This window comes from Miniopterus schreibersii, assembly GCF_964146895.1.
Source record: "Miniopterus schreibersii genome assembly, chromosome: 12".
Taxonomy (NCBI): Eukaryota; Metazoa; Chordata; class Mammalia; order Chiroptera; family Miniopteridae; genus Miniopterus; species Miniopterus schreibersii.
The window spans coordinates 73,206,464-73,225,669 of NC_138112.1; the positions used below are offsets into that span (position 1 = coordinate 73,206,464).

At 59.3% G+C, this 19,206-nt stretch overlaps 1 long non-coding RNA gene across 1 annotated transcript; it reads right to left on the reverse strand.

Annotated features, from left to right (window-relative positions):
• Positions 1-1,916: 1,916 nt before the first annotated feature.
• LOC308564536 lies at positions 1,917-19,205 on the reverse strand. Its single transcript, XR_013999962.1, has 4 exons — positions 18,482-19,205; positions 12,108-12,283; positions 2,642-2,769; positions 1,917-2,552 (listed from the first exon to the last, which is right to left on the reverse strand). It is a non-coding gene; the product is annotated as an uncharacterized lncRNA (long non-coding RNA).
• Position 19,206: the final 1 nt, after the last annotated feature.

The following is a 19,206-nucleotide window of genomic DNA, read 5'->3' on the forward strand; positions in this document are numbered from 1 at the left end:
GCTGTCTGTTGCCTTTGTGCGTCTAAGATAACATGCCTTTGAAAGGTCAGAGGAATCCCCTTTTCCAGACCCCAACAGAGCAGGAGACCACGGGGCCCCTCACTGTTATCTCATCCCCGCATACCATCTCCATGTGCTATAATGTTCATTAACTTTCCTGCACCCACCAACGTCCAAGAAGTGTCTCTCAGGCTTACTCTTTACTCTCTGTCCAATCCCAGAGGTTCCCCTGCTTTGCTTCCTCCCTGCCCCCTTCATCTACCACCCGTGGATTTCGGGTAACCCCCACCTGTGTCTCCCCCTTTTGTTCTAATGTGCACCACAGCTGCAAAACCGTCGTTCTCGGGAGCGATTCCTCAGGCTGCTGAGAGTTTGTCCTCAAGCCCCCAGCAGATGTAGCCAGTCTGGCTCTAAGAAACGCATAAAAATCCTCTGTGGGTTTGGACGTTTCTTGCCTGGACAGAGCCGGGGCCGCGTCTTGCTGGGTCTGACCGGCGCTGGGCGATACAAGTCACTGTTGTTTAAGCGGCTGCACGGGTCCTTCTGCGATGGAAGACTCACGCGATACAGAAACAAAGTAACACAGAAGCAAAATACCACAGAAACAAAGTAACACGGAAACAAAGTAACACGGAAACAAAATAGCAGAAACAAAATAACACACTTTACAATAGAATCTTGAAATAAATGAGAATGAAAATGCGACATAAAAATTCCCTGGATCCCAGCCGGTGTGGCTCAGCGGTTGAGCATCGCTGCGACCTAGGATCCAGGAGATCAAGGTTCGATTCCCGGTCAGGGCACAGGTCCGGGTTTCGGGCTCAATCCCCAGTCGGGGGGGTACAGGAGGCAGCCGATCAATGACTCTCATCACTGATGTTTCTCTCTCTCTCCCTCTCCCTTCCTCTCTCTGAAATCAATAAAGACTTTTTTTTAAAAAAATTCCCTGAACGTGCTACGTTCGAGAACAAGAAGGTTCTCAAATCTGTTCCCTCGGCTTCCACCCTAGAAATTAGGAGAGAAAAACAAGTGGAGTCTAAAGTAGGCGGAAGAAAGGGGGTAAAAAATGCAAGAGGAGGAACCTATGAAATAGAAAACAGAAAATCAATGAAACCAAAGATTTTTTTTCTGAGCAGATAAAAAAAAGTCCAATGAAACCCTATCTAGTCAGATTGATTCAGGAAAAAACGAGAGACGACACAAAGCATCACCACCAGGAGTGAGACAGTGGCGATCACAGCAGATCCCACAAAACAAAAGGGTGGTGAGAGGATTCACCGAACCAACTCTACGCCCGTGTCTCCAACCGCTCGGAGGACACGGACAGCCCGCCAAGCTCGCTGCGGGGCACCGACCAGCCGCACGGCCCCGCACCTCCCGGAGACGACGAGGGTGCGATTTAAAACCGTTCAAGAAACAAAATTCAACCACGTAAATGTGAAGATGCAATTGGCTCTATTAAGCGATTCATGAATCTGGCAGCATCCCACCCCCCACCCTGAATGAGGGGTTTATAGCCCAAAAGAGGGGCTTATAGACAGAGAAGCTGGCGGGTTATTTCGGGGAAGACACCTCCCCTTGAGCAAGGCCGGGGTCTTATCAGGCCAGGACCCGGCTGAGTGGGTTGAAATTCCCCTCCCGGGAGAGGCTGCAGGTGCCCTGAGCAGGCTGTTGAACCCAGGTTTGGCATCCTGGGCTTCGATCGAGGGACACCTTTGCTGGCCTGCGGCTTTTGTTTTTAATAAAACCTCCCCTCGAAGAACATTCAGGACCAGGTGTCTCCACTGGTGGATTCTACCAGGAAGCCGGAGGGAGGGCGGCATTGCCGCTCGCCGCCCGACACCGCAGCCAGCCGGGCAAGGGCCGAGGAAAGAAAACCACAGACCTGAACGCAGGGCAGACATTCCTGACAGAAGGTGAGCAAATCAGATTCCAGAGGAGTTAGCCCGGGAACACCAGATCTTTATTTAAAAATATATATATATTTTTTTAATCCTCACTGGAGGGTATTTTTCCCATTGCTTCTTCAGAGAGAGTGGAAGGGAGGGAGGGGAGAGAGAGAAACATCGACGTGAGAGAGACATATCCACTGGTTGCCGCCTGCAGTCGCCTCGACCGGGGCCAGGGACGGAGCCTGCCACCGAGGTGCATGCCCTTGACCGGGAATCGAGCCTGAGACCCTTCGGTCCACGGGCCGATGCTCTAACCACTGAGCAACACCGGCCAGGCCACCAGATCATTTTAACATCTGAAAATCACCGCATCTCATGCAGCACGTGAACAGGCTGGGGGGGGGGGGGGACCACTGTCCTCAAAAGTGCAGAACAAGATTCTCACAAAATCCAAGCTCCCTTCCTGATATAAATTCCCCGAAGTCCTGGCCAGCGTGGCTCCGTTGGTTGGTGCGTCCCGGGCGCCAAAGGGTTGCAGGTTCAAGTCCCAGCCAGGGCACACACCTAGGGTGCAGGTTGGATCCCCAGTCGAGGGGCGGACAGGAGGCCACCGGGCGATGTTTCTCTCTCCCATCGGTGTTTTCCTCTCTCTTTCTCTCCCTAAAATCAATTTTTAAAATTTTTTTCAAAGGACCAAAACTCCCAGAAAACAGAACAAAAGGGAATTTCCACAACCTGCTAAGAGGCACCTGTGGAACCCGTCCGGCCGACGCCCTCTGTCGTGGGGAGACCGGGGCTGTGCTCCGACGCTCAGAAGGGGACGACGTCGCTCTCACCGCCCCGTCCATCGCCGCCCGGTAGGGTCCAGCCAGTGCAGCTAGAGAAAAAAAAAAAAAATCAATAAAAATAAACTTAAAGAAAAAAGAAAAATGCATTCAGCTCTTACAGGGGATCAGACGTAACCACCTGTGCAGAATCCTACAAAATCAGAGACTGACCAGGCTACGTGAGCGGCACAGGTGTGGCACAGAAGGTGGACGCGCGGGGATTTCTACCCGCCAGGCCGAACGTTCGCAAGGGTCACTGGCTAAAGGGGCTCGTTTGCCCGCCCACCAAAGCCCCATCAATCCCGGACAGGCGTTTGCAGCCAAGAAGGTGGAGGTTTATTCGTAAGGAGATGGCACCAAACCGGGAGTGCCAGGCGAGCTCGAGCTCACAGACCTGGCTCCCGACGGTCGGGGCCAGGGCTGGGGTGCGTCCAGCCTGCGGGCTGCGCGCCATGTGGTCTGGCCCAGCCGAGGCCTCCCCCAAGAGCAGCAGTTCCAGCCATCACGTCGGGGTGAGATCATTAAATGCTTGACCCAATACAGCTAATTTTTAAGTTGATAATTTTGTATGGCCCTCGAATGATGTTATAAACATCCAAAGGGCCCTTGGCAGACAAAGGTGGCTGGGCGTGGGCTCTATAGGGGACAGTCACTCATCATGCTGGGGTCGGGGTCTCTCCTGACCGGTCTGGCCCCTGTCCATCGCGTCCATCGGCTGGTTTCCCAAGGGTGTGGGCACTGGGATCATCGGGCTTTTCTGGGCCTGGAGCTGAAACACAGCCGAGGCCGAGATGTCATCCTGCTTTGCCTGAGACTCTGTCTCCAAGGTCAACAGACCTGAGGCTTTGTTCCCGAGATTATTTGATGTGACGGGAACCACATTGTCCTGAGGGCCTGATGATGACGGGAGTGGCCGAGCAAGGGAGGAGGGGACAGGTGAGTCAGGTGCCAGGCGAGGACAGAGCGACCGGAAGGTCTGGCTGAAGCAATGAAGTTTCTGCAAGTTACAGAAGCTGACGGCTTAAAATACCGCTCCCAAGAGAATCAAAATAGGAAATATTTAGGGATACGTTTGACAGGAGACGCCCAAGACCCGTACTCTGAAAACTAAAAAATATTACAAAGAGAAAGTAAAAAAACTAAACCCGGGAGGGACACGGTGCTTACGGACAGGAAAGCTCACCTCCACCGAGACGCCAGTTCCTCCCAGCTGACCTGCGGGTTCAACCCGATCGGGGCCAGACCCCCGAGAAATGTTTCGCAGACACTGACAAGCCAACGCAAAGACGTACGTGAAAACGCGAAGGACGTGAGGTGGGCGAATCGGCTTAAAAGAAAGGGTCGCGCTGGACGACTTCCCCTGACCGCAGGGCTCCCCGCGAGCGGCAGGGAGGCCGCGGCCCAGCTACTGGCGGGACGAGCCACGTGGGCGGGCGGACGGGTCGGAACAGAGCCGGGAAACGGGCCACACACGTGGTCCCCGGACTTCCAGCCTCATTACCCAGGCAACTCAGCGGGTTAATCGTCACTCGAGGACATTTTTTCCACTGCTTTTCGGAGACAGTGGAAGGGAGGGAGAGAGAAACATCGACGGGTCGCCTCCCGCACGAGCCCCGACTGGGCCTGGGAATCGAACCTGCCACCGAGGTGCCTGCCCTTTACCAGGAATCGAACCTGCGACCACGGAGCGAGCAACACCGGCCAGGCCGGGAGAGGACTTTTTCTCAGACAGGAGGCTGCTGGGACAGGGAACAGCCATGAAAGGGAGCACCAGCCCTCCCCTCGATCGTGACCGAAAATTAACTGGAACACAGCACAGGCCTTGCGGAGAGATGAGGCCGAAACTTCCAGGGAAAAAGCACAGGTGGGGACCTCCCTCACCTCGCTTGGGTTTGGCAAAGATGTATTAAATACAGCATTTGAAAAAAAAAAAAATCAATACATTCAACCTCATTAAAAAATTTTTAAACTTCTCTTTGAAAGACACAGTCGGGAGAAAATACTTGCAAAACATACAGTCTTTGCAAAAAAATAAAAATTAAAAAAACCACAAAGAATTTATATCCAGATCACATACAGAACTCTCTCCACTCCATCATGAGACGAACAACCCAGCAGAGAGACAGGGAGCGCTGGCCGTGGCTCAGCTGGCTGCACTGGTGTCCTGTGCACCCAAAGGTGGCGGTTCCATCCCCGGCAGGGCTCGTGCTGGGTGGTCGGGCGGCCAAACAATGTTTCTCTCTCTCTCTCTCTAAAAAGAAAAAAAAAAGCCAGGAAAAGGTCTGAAGGGACAGTCCACAGGTAAGCTGTGGAAATGGTCCATAAGCAGGTAACACGTGACCAGGGAAAGGCAAATAACCCCCGGGGGCGACACCGCGCAGCATCCTTGGGGTGCCAGCAGCGAGGGCCGGGCACGTGGAGCCGGGCAGGCGGGGAGCACCGGCCTCCTCGGCTGCGGGGGTCGGAGCCGGACGCCCACAGTGCGGACGCCGCTTGGACACGTCCTTACAAACTGCCCACAGGCCTGCAGGGGAAGGTTCCAGCAGCCAGAACAGGAAACCCTGGAGCCCACCCAGGCGCACCCACTCCAGCGGGCAGGGGGGTCGAGGCGCGGGCGCAGGGGGTGCTGCCGGGCTGTAGGGAGGGGACGGCGGTGCTGGAGGGCGGATTAATGAGGGCGTCTCGGAGACGCCCACGTCCTAATCCCTGCAACTGTGACCGCGCTCCGTGACCAGCGGACCCGAGACTGCAGGCGGATCTCGGTTGCTAGGCCGCCGACTTGGAAATAGGGAGATTATCCGGATTACCCAGCCGTGAAATCACAGGTGCTCGAGTGGGCGCGGGACCTGCGGCTGGCCCGCTGCTGGCCTTGGAAGGGGAAAGAGCCACCAGCCTGGGAACACGGGGCCTCCGCGGCCCAGGAAGGAACAGGGAGGCCGGCGGGCGGGGGAGCGCGGTCCCGCGACCAGGAGCCACCCAGGGACCGGGAGCCAGACTCGGGACCTCCAGGACTGGAAGGGAGCCTGTGTGTGTAGTTAAGCGCTGGGCACGGTGCCCCACGCAGACGCCGAGAGCGATGCTGAGATGCCGGCAGTGAGCCGGCCAAACCTGGAACAATTCCGCTGAGGGACAGTCGGGGGAATGAGCGCCTGCTGCTGGTTCCTCCGCAGGACAAGGGAGTGGTGATCACAGGTGGCCACGGCCTGCTTGTCCCCTTCCCCTCGGAGAGTGCACCACCGCAGCCTCGGCCAGACTCGACAGTCCAGACGCCAGGGCCCGTCAGTCACACACACGCACAGAGAAGACTGTCGCAGGCAGACACCGGACGTCCCTGCAGAGGCTCAGCACCCAAGGCTCCCTGGGGTGTGCGGGGCCCACGGGGTCACATGGGACCTTGGGGGCCGGGGAGCCGAATGGAACTTGGTCCCATTTCCAAATGCGCGGGGGGTTTTCACAGGACAGGGAGAGGGTCGCGGGCACCTCCACGAGCCCCGCGGGCTGTGAGGGAGGGCGTCTGGGGGCTCCGGGGGCAGAGGAGAGGGGACTGTGGGCCCGGGCGGGCCAGGGAGAGGGGCCGGGAAGCTGCGATGCCTGGGGGGACGGGAGAAAGCTGAGCCTGCGTTCCCCGCGGAGGCGAGTAGGCGTCTGAGGCGGCCGGGGACAGACTCAAGGTCCCCATCAGAGAAATGCAGGTGCTCAGACCAGGAATCCAGGGGCTGTGTCTGGGGGTCGAGCGTGGGGCTGGGCGTGGGGCAGAGGGACCTGCCGGTGGAGGCTGAGTTGTGTCCCCCGAATCCCAGTGTTGGAGCCTGACACCAGCACCCCGGAATGTGACCGCCTGTGCAGGTGATTAAGCTAAAATGAGGTCACTAGAGTGGGTCCTAATTCAATATGACTCGTGTCCTCGTAAGAAGAGGAGACCGGGCCCTGGACACTGTGGCTCGGTTGAGTGTCATCCGATGCCCAGAAAGATTGTGGGTTCAATTCTTGGTCCGGGCACATGCCTGGGTTGGGGGTTCAATGCCCGGTTTGGGGCCAGTATGGAAGGCAGCCAATCGAGGTTTCTCTCTCCCTCTCTCTAAATCGATGAACATACCCTCGGGGGAGGTCAGGACACAGACACACCCAGAGGGACACGGGGAGAGAGGCCTCAGGAGGAGCCAGCCCTGCGACACCTGGATCCCGCCTCCAGGACAGGGACAGGGAGCGTCCGTGTTTCAGGCCCCACCTGTGGACTTCAGGGGCCGCCCCGGACACTAACGCGCTGCTTTTCTGACAAACCCCCGAGAACGGTCAGCCTCCTCTCTCAGGTGGCAGGAAAGTGGCAAATCAAGTCCAGCGTGTCCCTTGAGTCCGGGGCGGGGGTCCTGCGGCCCTGGAGGCTGCGTCAGGGGCGGTGATGGTGGCAGGAGGGGGCAGTGCCCCAGCCTTTGTCCCCAGCCTCCAGGCGAGTGGCGAGGGCAGGAAAAGGGCCGGCAGGTTCCTCGCCGCCTGCCCCCTGGGGCGGTAGGTGGGAGCGGGGACCCCGGGGTTCGAATCCTGACTCTGCGTCCTGGCCGGTGTGGGTCAGTGGTTAGAGTGTCGGCCTGGTCAAGGGCACATGCCCGGGTTGTAGGTTTTATCCCAGGCCCCGGGCGGGCGTGGGCGGGAGAAACTGGCTCTAAAAATCAACGGGAAAATATCCTCAGGTGAAGATTAACAAGAACAACAAAAACCCTGACTCGGCCGCTTCCTAGCCCCTCAGCCCATCCACGCCCCTGGCCTCTCACCCGTGACGTGGGTGGTGGCTCTGCCTCTCCCGGGGGCAGGCACTGAGGTGCCCGTCCTGAGGCTCTCCGGGCAGCGTTCCGCTCCGCGTGGTAAACACCGGGGGAGCCACCGTCCTCGGCCTGCGACAGCAAGTCAGGGGTTCGCACACGAGAGGCCAGCAGGGCGCCTGGTGTCCTGCTGGAGGAGCCAGGAGGAGAGGTTTCAGGGACAGGACCTTCTCTTCCGAAACAGGAAAAGCCCGGGGCCGACTGGGACGGTCGGTCACCCTCGCAAGGTCACCAGGATGGTCGGTCACCCTCACAAGGTCACCAGGATGGTCGGTCACCCTCACAAGGTCACCAGGATGGTCGGTCACCCTCACAAGGTCACCAGGATGGTCGGTCACCCTCACAAGGTCACCAGGATGGTCGGTCACCCTCACAAGGTCACCAGGATGGTCGGTCACCCTCGCAAGAACATCATTCAACCCAGCACAAGGTCAAGGGGATCGGCGACCAGCAGGGTGGCACATGGGGGGTCAGGGAGCCCCATGTCCCAGGAGGGTGATGCTCTCTCGCTCTCCCACGGGGCTGAACTCCACTCGCCAGCGGGCAGGTCCCCAGCGCCGCCCTGGCCCCCCGGGGCTTTGGGACACCTGCTTCTTCCCAACCAGGGGGCTGTGGGGGGCTCGGTAGCACGAAGCTGGTGTCTCTGCAGCTGAGGACCTAGAAGGGAGGCTGCCTCGCCCAGGATGGGGGTCACGTAGGGGCGGGGAGCATAAAACCCAAGGCCAAAGCCAGCCTCACATGACAACCAGACACACAGGCGGCGGGCGCCTCCCGTCAGGGAAGGAAGTCGCTGGGAGCTGCTGACCACAGGACGGGCCCCATCACGTGCTTGGAGGTCAGCAGGGCCCGGGCCTGGCGGTCACTCGGGACGGAGCCTGGGGACGGCGGCCTTTCCAGTCGCCCCACAGAAGAATAGAGCGGGTCCCGTCCCCGCACCGGGGCCGGCAGTCTCCTCGGGGGCCTCCTCGGTCTGTCCCCTGCAGGGCCCTCTGGGAACACGGCTTGTGTGTCATGACCAGCCGCCCCCACCTGCGTCACTCAGGCCCCTCTCAGCGGCCTGGGCCACCACCCTTCTCTGTTCCCTCCCAGCTACACAAGGGGTGGGGGGTATGGCGGGCAGATGGGGGCTCCCTTGCCCCCGTCTCTGCTGAACCCGCCCCGTCAGCTAACCCCACTCTCTGCTCAGTCCAGGGCCTTCCCGCAGGTCACCTGTCCCTCTGCCTGGGTGCTGGTCCCTGGTGGTCAGGAGTTTTCCTTCCTCCTTGGGTCACAGTCCTGTACGTCCTGATGTGGCCCCTCCCTCAACTGCTCAAGTCACTGTCCCCTCAAGACTTACTGTATTTGTCACTGTCATTGCCCATAACCCCCCGCAGCCCATCCTTCCGGGGGGCAGGGGTGTGTATCTCTTCTGTTCATCAGTGTCCCCAGTGCCTGGCCCTCAGGAGGCATCATACCAGCACCTCATCTCTGACTGGGGTGGGACAGGACCCGATTCCTGCTCCGGGGACAAAACTCAGGCTGGAGAGTCAGGGGATTGTTCATGGGACACAGGAGCCACCTGCCCCCACCCACTGTCCCTGCCCTTCTGAGTCACTGCTCCAAAGAGAAGGGGCATTGCAGCCCCAGGCCCATTTGCCCAGCTGCCTGGGAGGGGCTGGGTGCCACCGGGGGGGCCTAGCATCCTGAGAGCCGGTGGGCACTGACCACCAGCCACTGGCCCACCCCGGGAGGCCCTCCTGGCCGTGGGCAGAGGGGGGGCGGGGTGCAGGAAGGCCGATAAGGCCTGTTCCCATAAGGCCTGTTCCCATAAGGCCTGTTCTGGGAGCTGGAGCCACAGCCACAGCCAAAGCAGAGCAGGTTCTCCCGGGAGTGGAGGGCGAGGCCTCCCCTGGGCTCCACCAGGACCCACCTCTGCACCCACTCCTGGGAGGTCGTGACTAGGTCACAGTGGCCCTGCCCTCTGGGGGACTGCCATGTGGCACCCTCTTCCCTGTTGCTCTGCCCTGACATCTCTGGGTGGCAGAGGGGCACTGAGGCGAGAAGGCCCGGGTTCCGCAGAGCAGCGGGCCTGCTGCACGTCACGGAGAGAAGTCAGCTGTGGCCACGCCGGGCGAGGAGAGTGCAGGGGTTTGGGTGGAGCCCTTCACGCCATCAGCCACTAGCTGCTGAGGCACAAATCACACCTTTGTTCTGTAGGACAATCGGAGGGCCCAGGAGCACTTAGGTGCAGCCAGGACATTGCTCAAATCCTGACACTCCAGAGCCTGCAGGAAAAACAAGCTGCCTGCCACCCGGCCCAGCAGACCAGGCAGAGCGACCCAACCACACAGCCAGCCGGCCTGGCCAGCCCAGCCCACCCAGCCAGTCCCTGGGGCCCAGCCCCGCGGCCTCTCCTCCCACAGCCCTACAAGCCTCCCCAAGTCCAGCCACCCACCCACCCCACCCCAGCCCCTCAACTCAGCCTCCCTGGGGTGTCTGTCCCCAGCCCCAGGCTCCATCATGGGCCACTCGGACGCTGGGGCTCCAGGATGCCTCCCCTTCCCCTCCTCTCCTCACCCTGCCCACCTGCCCTGGCTTTTCTGCAGGTTCCAGGCCAGGCTCTGGCCAGCTGACTCCCATCTCTATCCCTCCCCTGGCCTTGTCCGGACTTTACGCGGATGTCCAAGCTCCTCGGGGACACCTCTCTCCACAGTCCAGCCCACCGGCACCACACTCCCTCTAGGCCCCTCAAAAGAAGTCCTGTCTTCACCCTAACGTTCTCTGTGTCAACAAAGGACAGTGTGGGGGTAGCACAGTGCCCCCCAAAAACATTCACGTTCTGATCCCCAAGCCTGTGACCATGTCACCTCACAGGGCAAAGGGGGCTTGGCAGGTTCAGCTGAGGACCTTGGGATACAGGACGACCCTGGATGACCAGGGGGGTCCCATGAAATCACAGGGGTCCCTGCGAGACGGAGGCAGGTGGGTGAGAGTCAGAGATGGGAGGCTGCTCTGCTGGCCCTGCGGATGGAGGAGGCGCCACGTGCCCAGGACACAGTTTCTCTAGGAGCTGGGAAGGCAGGGAGATGGACTCTGCTCTGGAGCCTCCAGAAGGACCAGCAGGCAACACCTTGGTTTAGCCTGTGAGGCGGGTTTCGGAGTTCTGGCCTCCAGACCACGAGAGAACGACTTTGCCTTGTTTTCAGCCACCCTGTCTGTGGTCCTGGTCACGGTGGCCACAGGCCACTGCCAGGCAGCTCCTCTTTCCCAGTGACTCACTCCCGAGCCAGGAGGAGCAGACCCGGACCAGAGACGCCGCCCCTCCTCTTCCTCACCCCCCTGCGCCCTCCCTTCCTATCTGCTGTGGCTCCCTTTGTCCCAGCTGAAGGTCGTGACCCAAGTTCAGGTGCATCCCCTTCCCCCCGGAGGACCTGCTCCGGGCTACTGGTCACTTACAGGAGAGTGAGGCTCTGAGTTTGGGCCCCTGTCCTCTCCTTTGCACGTCTCTGCTGTAATTAAGGCCTCGCCCAGGGCCTGCACACCGGCCTCTCAGCCACCTGCACCCCCACAGGCCTTCACCTGGCCTCCTCCCTGCACACCCTGACTGGTCACCACCACCCCACCCCACCCCCGCCTGGTGACCACCGATGCCTGGCTCACACCCCTCGGGGCACCTCTCCGCGAAGCTCTTCCTGAACCTGCCTGTGTTAGTCAGGGTTCTCCAGAGAAACATCCATCCATCCATCCATCCATCGATTCCCTCCATCTATCTATCTATCTATCTATCTATCTATCTATCTATCTATCTATCTATCTACCTATCCATCTATCCATCCATCCACCCCATCCACCTGCCCATTCATCCATCCATCCATCCATCCATCCATCCACCTATCCATTTACCTATCCATTTATCTATCCATCTATCATCTATCTATCTATCTATCTATCTATCTATCTATCTATCTACCTATCCATCTATCCATCCATCCACCCCATCCACCTGCCCATTCATCCATCCATCCATCCATCCATCCACCTATCCATTTACCTATCCATTTATCTATCCATCTATCATCTATCTATCTATCTATCTATCTATCTATCTATCTATCTATATCTACCTAACTATCTACCTACCTACCTATCTATCCATCCACCTATCCATTTACCTATCCATCTATCTATCTATCTATCTATCTATCTATCTATCTATCTACCTACCTACCTACCTATCTATCCATCCACCTATCCATTTACCTATCCATCCATCCATCCATCCATCCATCCATCCATCCATCCATCCATCTAACCATCTATCTACCCATCCGCCCATCTGCAGGGGTGGGGACCTTCTGGCCCACAAAATCATTTGGTCTGGCCCTGCCAAGACCTCACCGAAGAGAAGCAGTTCCAGCCATCACATTAGGGTGAGTTAATTAAATGTCTGACCAAATAGAGCAGGCTAATTTTTAAGTTGATAATTTTGTACAGCCCACAGATGATGTCATAAACATCCAAATGGCCCTTGGCAGAAGAAAGGTTCCCCGCCTCTGATCTAGAGAGAGATTTATTTGAAGGGATTGGCTCACGTGACTGGGTCCTGCAGGCTGCAGCCCCCGGGATGCTGATGTTGCAGCTCAGTCAGAAGCCTCTGGCGGCTGAATTGCTGCATCCCTTCCTCCTCAGGGACTCGGTCTTTTCTCAAGGCTTCAGCTGAGTGGACGATGCCACCGCGGTCTGGAGGGAGGTCTGCTCCAGTCCAAGTCTGCTGATTGTAAATGTCAATCACATCTAACACAGAAACACACAGACGTCTGACCTAATAGCCAGGCACCAGGGCCTGGACAAGTTGACACCCAAGTGACCCCCCACCAGCCTCCCCTTGTCTGCACTTGGCCCTGGGGCACCTCTGTCCCCCACCTGCAGAGCAGGGCGGCCTCAACCTCCCATCTCCAAGCCTGTTGCCGAGCAGCAGAGAACGCAGGCCACAGACGTCCATGCGCCCCCCGGAGCCCCAGCACCCCCCGCACCCCAGGCTTCAGGCCTGTCCCAAGAACTGCCCTTTTGGGGCCCATAGGAGGGGTTCTCTAGGTGCCTGGTTTGTCTCCCCAGTGAACTGGGGTGGGGGCAGCTATGCCCTCCTGAGCCCCCCACAGCCTGGCCAAGCGCACATCTGCTCTAGGCAGACTGAAGGAAGCAATTGTCCCCTGTAGCACCTGGGCTCCTCCAGACACCCCAAAAGCACCAGGCCTGCCCACAGCTCCCTGCTGGTCTGCAATGGGCCCCTCATGAGGCACAGAACTGGGGGGTCGCTTATGGTTGGGGTGCAGGGAAGAAGCAAAGGTCCCCGCAGGAGGGCACACGGGCCGGGCTCCAGCCGCTATGGGCCCTGGAAACTGTTTCTCCCTGCTGGGCATAGAGCTGGACTCAGTTGCAGGGGGCAATGGTGAGGGTGGGAAGCCCTGAATGACCCTGCCCCGAGTGGGGGTCAGGGAGCAGAGGGGGTGCCTGACTCTGGTGGGGAGAACCAAAGGGCATGAGGCACCTTAGCCAAGCCAGGTTCCTGTCTTGCAGGACTCCCAGGATCCTGGACCAGCTGAGCCTGGCGTCGCGCCTCCCTGCTCCTTCCACCTGTGCCTGGCACCCTTCCCCCTGCTCTCACTGTGCCAGCCACTCACAGCCACACCCTCCCCCACCAGCTCAGGCCCCGTCCAAGGCAGCTGACCCAAAGCTAATTCCCTCAAAGGCCTTCCTCACAGCAGAACTATTAGTCTGGGCCTGTGGCCGGGGCCCCAGGGATCTACACCCCCACTTCCTCCTGAGGAGCAGGGGGGCCTGGCTCCAAGGACCTGCAAGTGGGGTGACTCAGGCCCAATTGGAGGGCAGGGCAGGGAAAGCAGCCCAGCAGGCGTGACTCAGCAGCTCTGCTGTTCCCCCACCCACCTCCTGGGAGGAAACCACTTCCCGCCCAACCCCAGAGCAGCACCCAGAGCAGCCCCGACCCCAGGCCTCCCTGCAGCCGGGCCCCCTGGGCACCCACAGACCCTTTCTTTCCTTGGGTCATTGGGAAACCACCTGCTCAGAGCTTGAGTAGATGGGCGTGGCTGTGCCCTGGGGGCTGCTGGGGGGTCTCAGGGCCTCCAGGTGAGACCCAGGCCCAGAGCAGCGGGACCGGGGCAGAGAAGAGACTACCTGCCAGTTAGGACCCATCCCTCCTCCCTCTGCACCTGAAGGGGTGGAGGCGACAGGAAAGAAGGCCCAGCCCGGCTGCAGCCCCAGCTCCAAGTCCCCAGGGTCCCCATGTCCTGTGCGCTGGCGGTTTGTCCACGCTCAAGGCCTCCGTTGCGTGAATCTGCACCAACGATTTGCTCTCTCTACAGTCGGGGGGCGGGGGCCTCTACAGGCTCCGGGGCCTTCTGTCCGGGGCTATTGTCAAGGTTGCTGCCAAATCTGTACCTGGCCCGGTGGCCGGGACACTTCTGTTGTGTGAGTCCCTCCAAGAGGTGCCGCTGGCCTGGGACGGCTCTGGATCCGCTTTCGTGGACAGGGCCACACGGTGTCCCAAAGTGCTTGTGCCCACTGGCCGGCCAGCCAGCCCTGTTCCAGTCGCTCCGCGTCCGCGTTTCCAGCGTTTGCACTGCAGCCGCTCGGGCGGGTGTGTCGGCTGGGACGGCTGCCACCTGCTCCTTCCCAAGGACGCAGATAAACACCTTTCCACACCTCGATCTGCACCTGGGCTTCCCTTTCCCTTGCCTGTTTTTTGTTTTTTTTTCCATTTTCTTTTTCTATTGGGTTGTCCATCTTTTTATGGGTTTGTGGTTCTTTTTAAATTTCAGATACTAGTTGCTTGTCACATATAGAGGGTGCGCCCCAAAAACGTACACGTACTTTAACAGCCGGTGACTCAGTCAATTTTCACTGCTATTCAGGTTTAACTGATTTGAACTAATGGGTGAAGCCAGACGAAGCTCAAAGAAAATGTATCCTAAAGGGCCACTGGACTTTTTTTATGGGGACACATAAAACACAAAGTTTACGGTACAAAACCGGCAACGGTCGACGCACTGAAGGCGACAAATACCGTGCGAAACGGTTCCTGACGTCGGCGACTCCGCTGCTTCGCTTTAGCGGCAGGGCCCGGGCCGGACGGTCGTCGGTGTGACACAGGCCTTGACAAAAAAATATCATCCGTTTCTGTAGATGCTTTTAAACTCTGAAAATGAACTGTGTTCATAAACACTGACTTTATAAGCACACAGAGTGCGCACACAGCCCGCGTGAGGAATGGTTCCCGATCGCGCCGGCTGAGGCACGGGAGTCGGTAACGTCTACGGGCTTTGAGAAACCTATAGTGTCCTGTGTCCATCCTTCCAGCCTCATACAGAGCAGTTTCATTGCCCTAAAAATCCTCTGTGCTCCACCTGTCCACCCCTCCTGCCACCACAGCCACTGATCTCTCACTGTCCCCATCGTTTGTCCTTCTAGTGCCCCAGGGTTGGAACCACAGCACGTGGCCTTTCCAGCAGCTTCTTCACCCAGGAATATGTAGCTAAGCTTCCTCCCCGACAGCTCGCTCCTCTTTACCGCTGAGTAATATTCCACTGTCCGGATGGGCCACAGTTTATTTATTCACCCCCTGAAGGGCATCCAGGTTGCTGCTGAGTCTTAGCGATTATGAATTAAACTGCTGTAAACATGCACATGCAGCTTTTCGTGAGGACGGACGTTTCAGCTCCTTTGGGTAAACACCAAGGAGCACAAGCGCTGGATCCCACGGTGAGATATGTTTGCTTTTCTGGGAAACCACCAAACTGCCTTGCAAGGCGACCACACCCCCCGCGCCCCCACCAGCAGTGAGAGAGGTTCCTGCGGCTCCGCGTCCCCCGGGCACTGGGTGTCGTCACTATTTTGGATTTTGGCCATTCTGGTGGGTGTGCGGTGATGTCTCACTGTTGTCTTAATGCGCACTTCCCACAGGACACAGGTGGCTGTTCACGGCCTTATTTCCCTCTGCGCTTCCTTGTCTCTGACGTGTCTATTTAGGCCTTTGCCCATTTCTTAATTGGGTTTTTCACTTTCTTACGGTTGAGTTTTAAGATCTCTTTGCACATTTTGGAGACAAGTCCTTGTCAGGTGTGTGTCTCCCAGTCTGCGGCTTGTCTTTTCAACCTTTCTGTCATTGTCACAGGCACCTGGGTGTCTTTTGTGTGCTTCCCGTTTAAACAACAAATCTCTGTCAGTTCCATGATCACGAAGACGGTCTCCTTTGTCTTTCCTCCCCTCGAGGACGCCCCATCTGCATTTCTCTCTCTAACCCCCCGGGACTGAGGGGGGGGGTGCGCTGTGATGGAGGACCCAGCCACTTCCGTCCACCTGCACCAGGTATCGAGACCACCCGCCCCCCCCCCCCCCACACACACACTACACGTCAGCGAGACTCCTGCTCTGCTCAGCTGCCTTCCTGCCTATCCCTGCACCACCACCCCACCGTCCGCACCACTGGCTCTTTACAGGAGCCATGCTTACACTACACCCCCCACGTCACTGGGCTGCTCTCCTCAAGGTCAGATGACCAAATCCAATGGCCAGTGGGGAGCCCCACCTTCAGGGGACTGCTCCCCGGCGTCCTGTGTCACAGCGGCCACCCCACGAGCTGCCTTTGCTCGGCCTGCAGGGCTCCTCCCCTGGTCTCTGGTCCCCCTGGCCACTCTCTAACCTTCTAAAGCTGGGAGGCCCCAGGCCTCTTCCAGTCTGCTCCAGCCCTTGGTTGCATCCAATCTCATCATTTAAATACCATTGACCATTGAGGACTCTCAAGCCTCTACCTGAGCTTGGATCTGTCCCCTCAACTCCCAACTCCAACAGCTGCTGCCCCTCAACAGCCACTGTACATCCCCTGGGCCCCCCTGGGCATCATCTCAACAGGTCAACCCAGAACTGAGCTCCCGGCCTTCCTCCCGGGCCCTTCCTCCTGCATGCATCCATCTCAGCCAATGACAGGCCATTGCTCCGGCTATTTTGGACAGACCCCTAGTGAGTACGGACCCCTCCATCACCCACCCTTTGTCCCATCCATCAGAAATCCTACTGGCCCTGCCTCAAAAGTGTGCCCCTAAACTGACTGCTCCTTGCCCCAGCCTGGTCCCAGCCCGGTCCAGGCGACAACGGCCTCCCAGGCCGATCCCGCTCTCTCCCTGCATCCAGCACAGCAGCTAGAGCGATGCTACCCAGGCTCCTCCAGCTCATGCCTCTCAAGAGACAAACTGGGGTCCTTCGGGGCTCCTCTCTGACCTATGTCTGACCTCTTCTCTTCCCCCCTCTGCCCACGCTCTGCTCAGCTGACTACCCCCCTCCAGGAGGCCCCCATCTCCAGCCTCAAGCATTGATCCATCACCTCCCCAGTCTGCTCACATGAGGCCTCTCCCATTGCAACACCCGCCCTCCTTCCTGTCACCCTGTGTCCCTCCCCTGCCCCGGTTCCCCGAGCACTTGTGTTCCTCCAGAAGCCTGTGTGGCATCTATTTCCCGGTCTGGGTATGAACGCCACAAGGGAGGGAGTCCTGTGTGGGTCCCGTGATTTCCCAGCACCCAGGGCACGTGTTGGGTGTTGGACTATTAAGTGTGGGAGGGATGGGCCACCAGGCATCCGAGGGGAGGTCGAGAGGAGTGGCAATTAACCCCTGACTCACCAGGCAGGCAGTCCTCCCCACCTGGGCCTTGGCTGCCCCATCCCCCTGGAGTCCCTAGGCCCTGGTCCGCACCCATGAGGAGCCAGAGACCAGGAGTTGTGCCCTGGGTACCCCACCAGCTCAGACCTCTGGGTTGGCACCTGCCCAGCTGACTTGGGAGCCCTGTTCCCACCAGGCCTCCTTTGGGGCCCCTTGGCCAGTAGACAGCTGAGCGGGTCAGAGAGGCCCTGCAGTTCCATGCTGGGCCCACTGCCTTTGGCCCGAGGGGCACCTCTTTCTGGCCCTGCCCCACCTTTGGGAGGGCTGCTGGTACAGGGCCCTCTGGGACCCTCTGGCCAATCACACCATGAATGGCTCTGCTGGGGTTACTGACTTGGAGGGGCCTTTGGCCTGGGAAAGAGCAGAGACTCCCTAGGTGCCTGACCAAAGCCACGGGGCGTCTTGGGGAGCACAGGGCCCAGGCCAGAGCAGCTGCCCACGAAGGGGACGTGGGCTCTTTCCGGTGCTCAGCGGCAGAGGCCGGGCCCAGCCCCTACAGGCAGGTGCCATGGTGCGGCCCATCAGGGAGGGACCCTTGAGCCTGTGGGTCAGTACCTCTGGGACCTCGAGCACCCCTCTGTCCCACCCACATGTAACTGTTGAGCACCCACCACATGCAAGGCACTGCTCTGGGTGCTGAGGAATCCTGGGAACAACATGGAGAGAAGGTCCCACTCTGTGCTGAAAGGACTGACAGGTGGTTTCTGGGGGAAGGGGGCCTCTCCACCCTTTGGGACAGAGAGGTCCCTTGTCCCTTTTCAGCTGCTATTTTAGGGGAAAGCCCAAGAACCTCGGCCTGGCTCACAGCAGCCCCGGCCAGATACAACCGGCCACCTCTGCCCTCCCACCCCAGCTGTCCACATGGCCTCTCCTGCCCACACCCTCCGGTGACCTTGCTGCCATCACAAGCGGTCACTTTCCAGCACATTTCTCCACTTAATTCCCTTTTTTTTTTTTTTTTTAAATCCTCACTGGAGTTTCCATTGCTTTTTAGATGGAGTGGAACGGGGTGGGGGGGGAGAGGGAGAGAGGGAAGCATCGGTGTGAGAAACACATGGACTGGTTGCCTCCTGCACATGCCCCAGGTGCCCCGACCAGGGCCGGGGGGGAGGGGGAATGAGCATGCAACCCAGGTAGGTGCCCTTCCTGGAATTGCTCTCACCACTGAGCCAAACCAGCCAGGCTGATTCCCTTCCGCACACGACCTTTTAAAAGAACCTGTTGGCACTCCTTACCTCCTGAAGGTTAAGGCCAGTCCCTCCTCTGGCCGGGAATAGGGACTGAGGATGGAGGTGGCCCCTCCTCAGCCCCCGAACTCAGTTCCACACACCACACGTGGCAGGAAGGGGTGATGGGTGAGGTCCTGAAGGGCAGCGGTCACCGTGGCCTCAGCAGAGCTGAGCACTGGCCGGAGCGGATGGGGGGGGGCCCACTCCCCCAGCAAGTGGCTGGAACTGGGAGACCTGATTCTTCATTTGAGTGGAGGCCTGGGGAGGACCCTGCGAGGGTGGGCTGGGGGTCCCAGAGGAAGGGGGGCCGAGGTGGGAGGGCCAGGCCATGCTAGCTCTGGACAGTGAGATGGACAGTGAGGAGCGGGGCGCCTGGTGGGTTGGAGAGGGCGGCTGAGGGGGGCTGGAGATGCCCAGGGCAAAAGAGGAGCGGGAGGGGCAGGGTGCTCGGTGCAGGGCGCAGGTGGAGGCGCTGCAAGCGCCCTGGAGACAGGAGAGCGCGGGGCCTCCTGGATGCACGGCCCGCGGGCCTGGGGAAGGAGCCTGGGCTGGGGGCGGCCCGGGGGGCGCAGGCCCGGGACCCCTTGGCTCAGGCCCGGTGGCTCTGTGCCCGCCCGGGTCCCCGCGATTCTAGGGGTGGGGGTCGCGCCCCAAGGGGGGGACAGGCCCGGGAGCCCGCTGCCGGGCGCCTGCACCAGGCCCAGTGGGCGTGGCCTCGCTGGCCCCGCCCC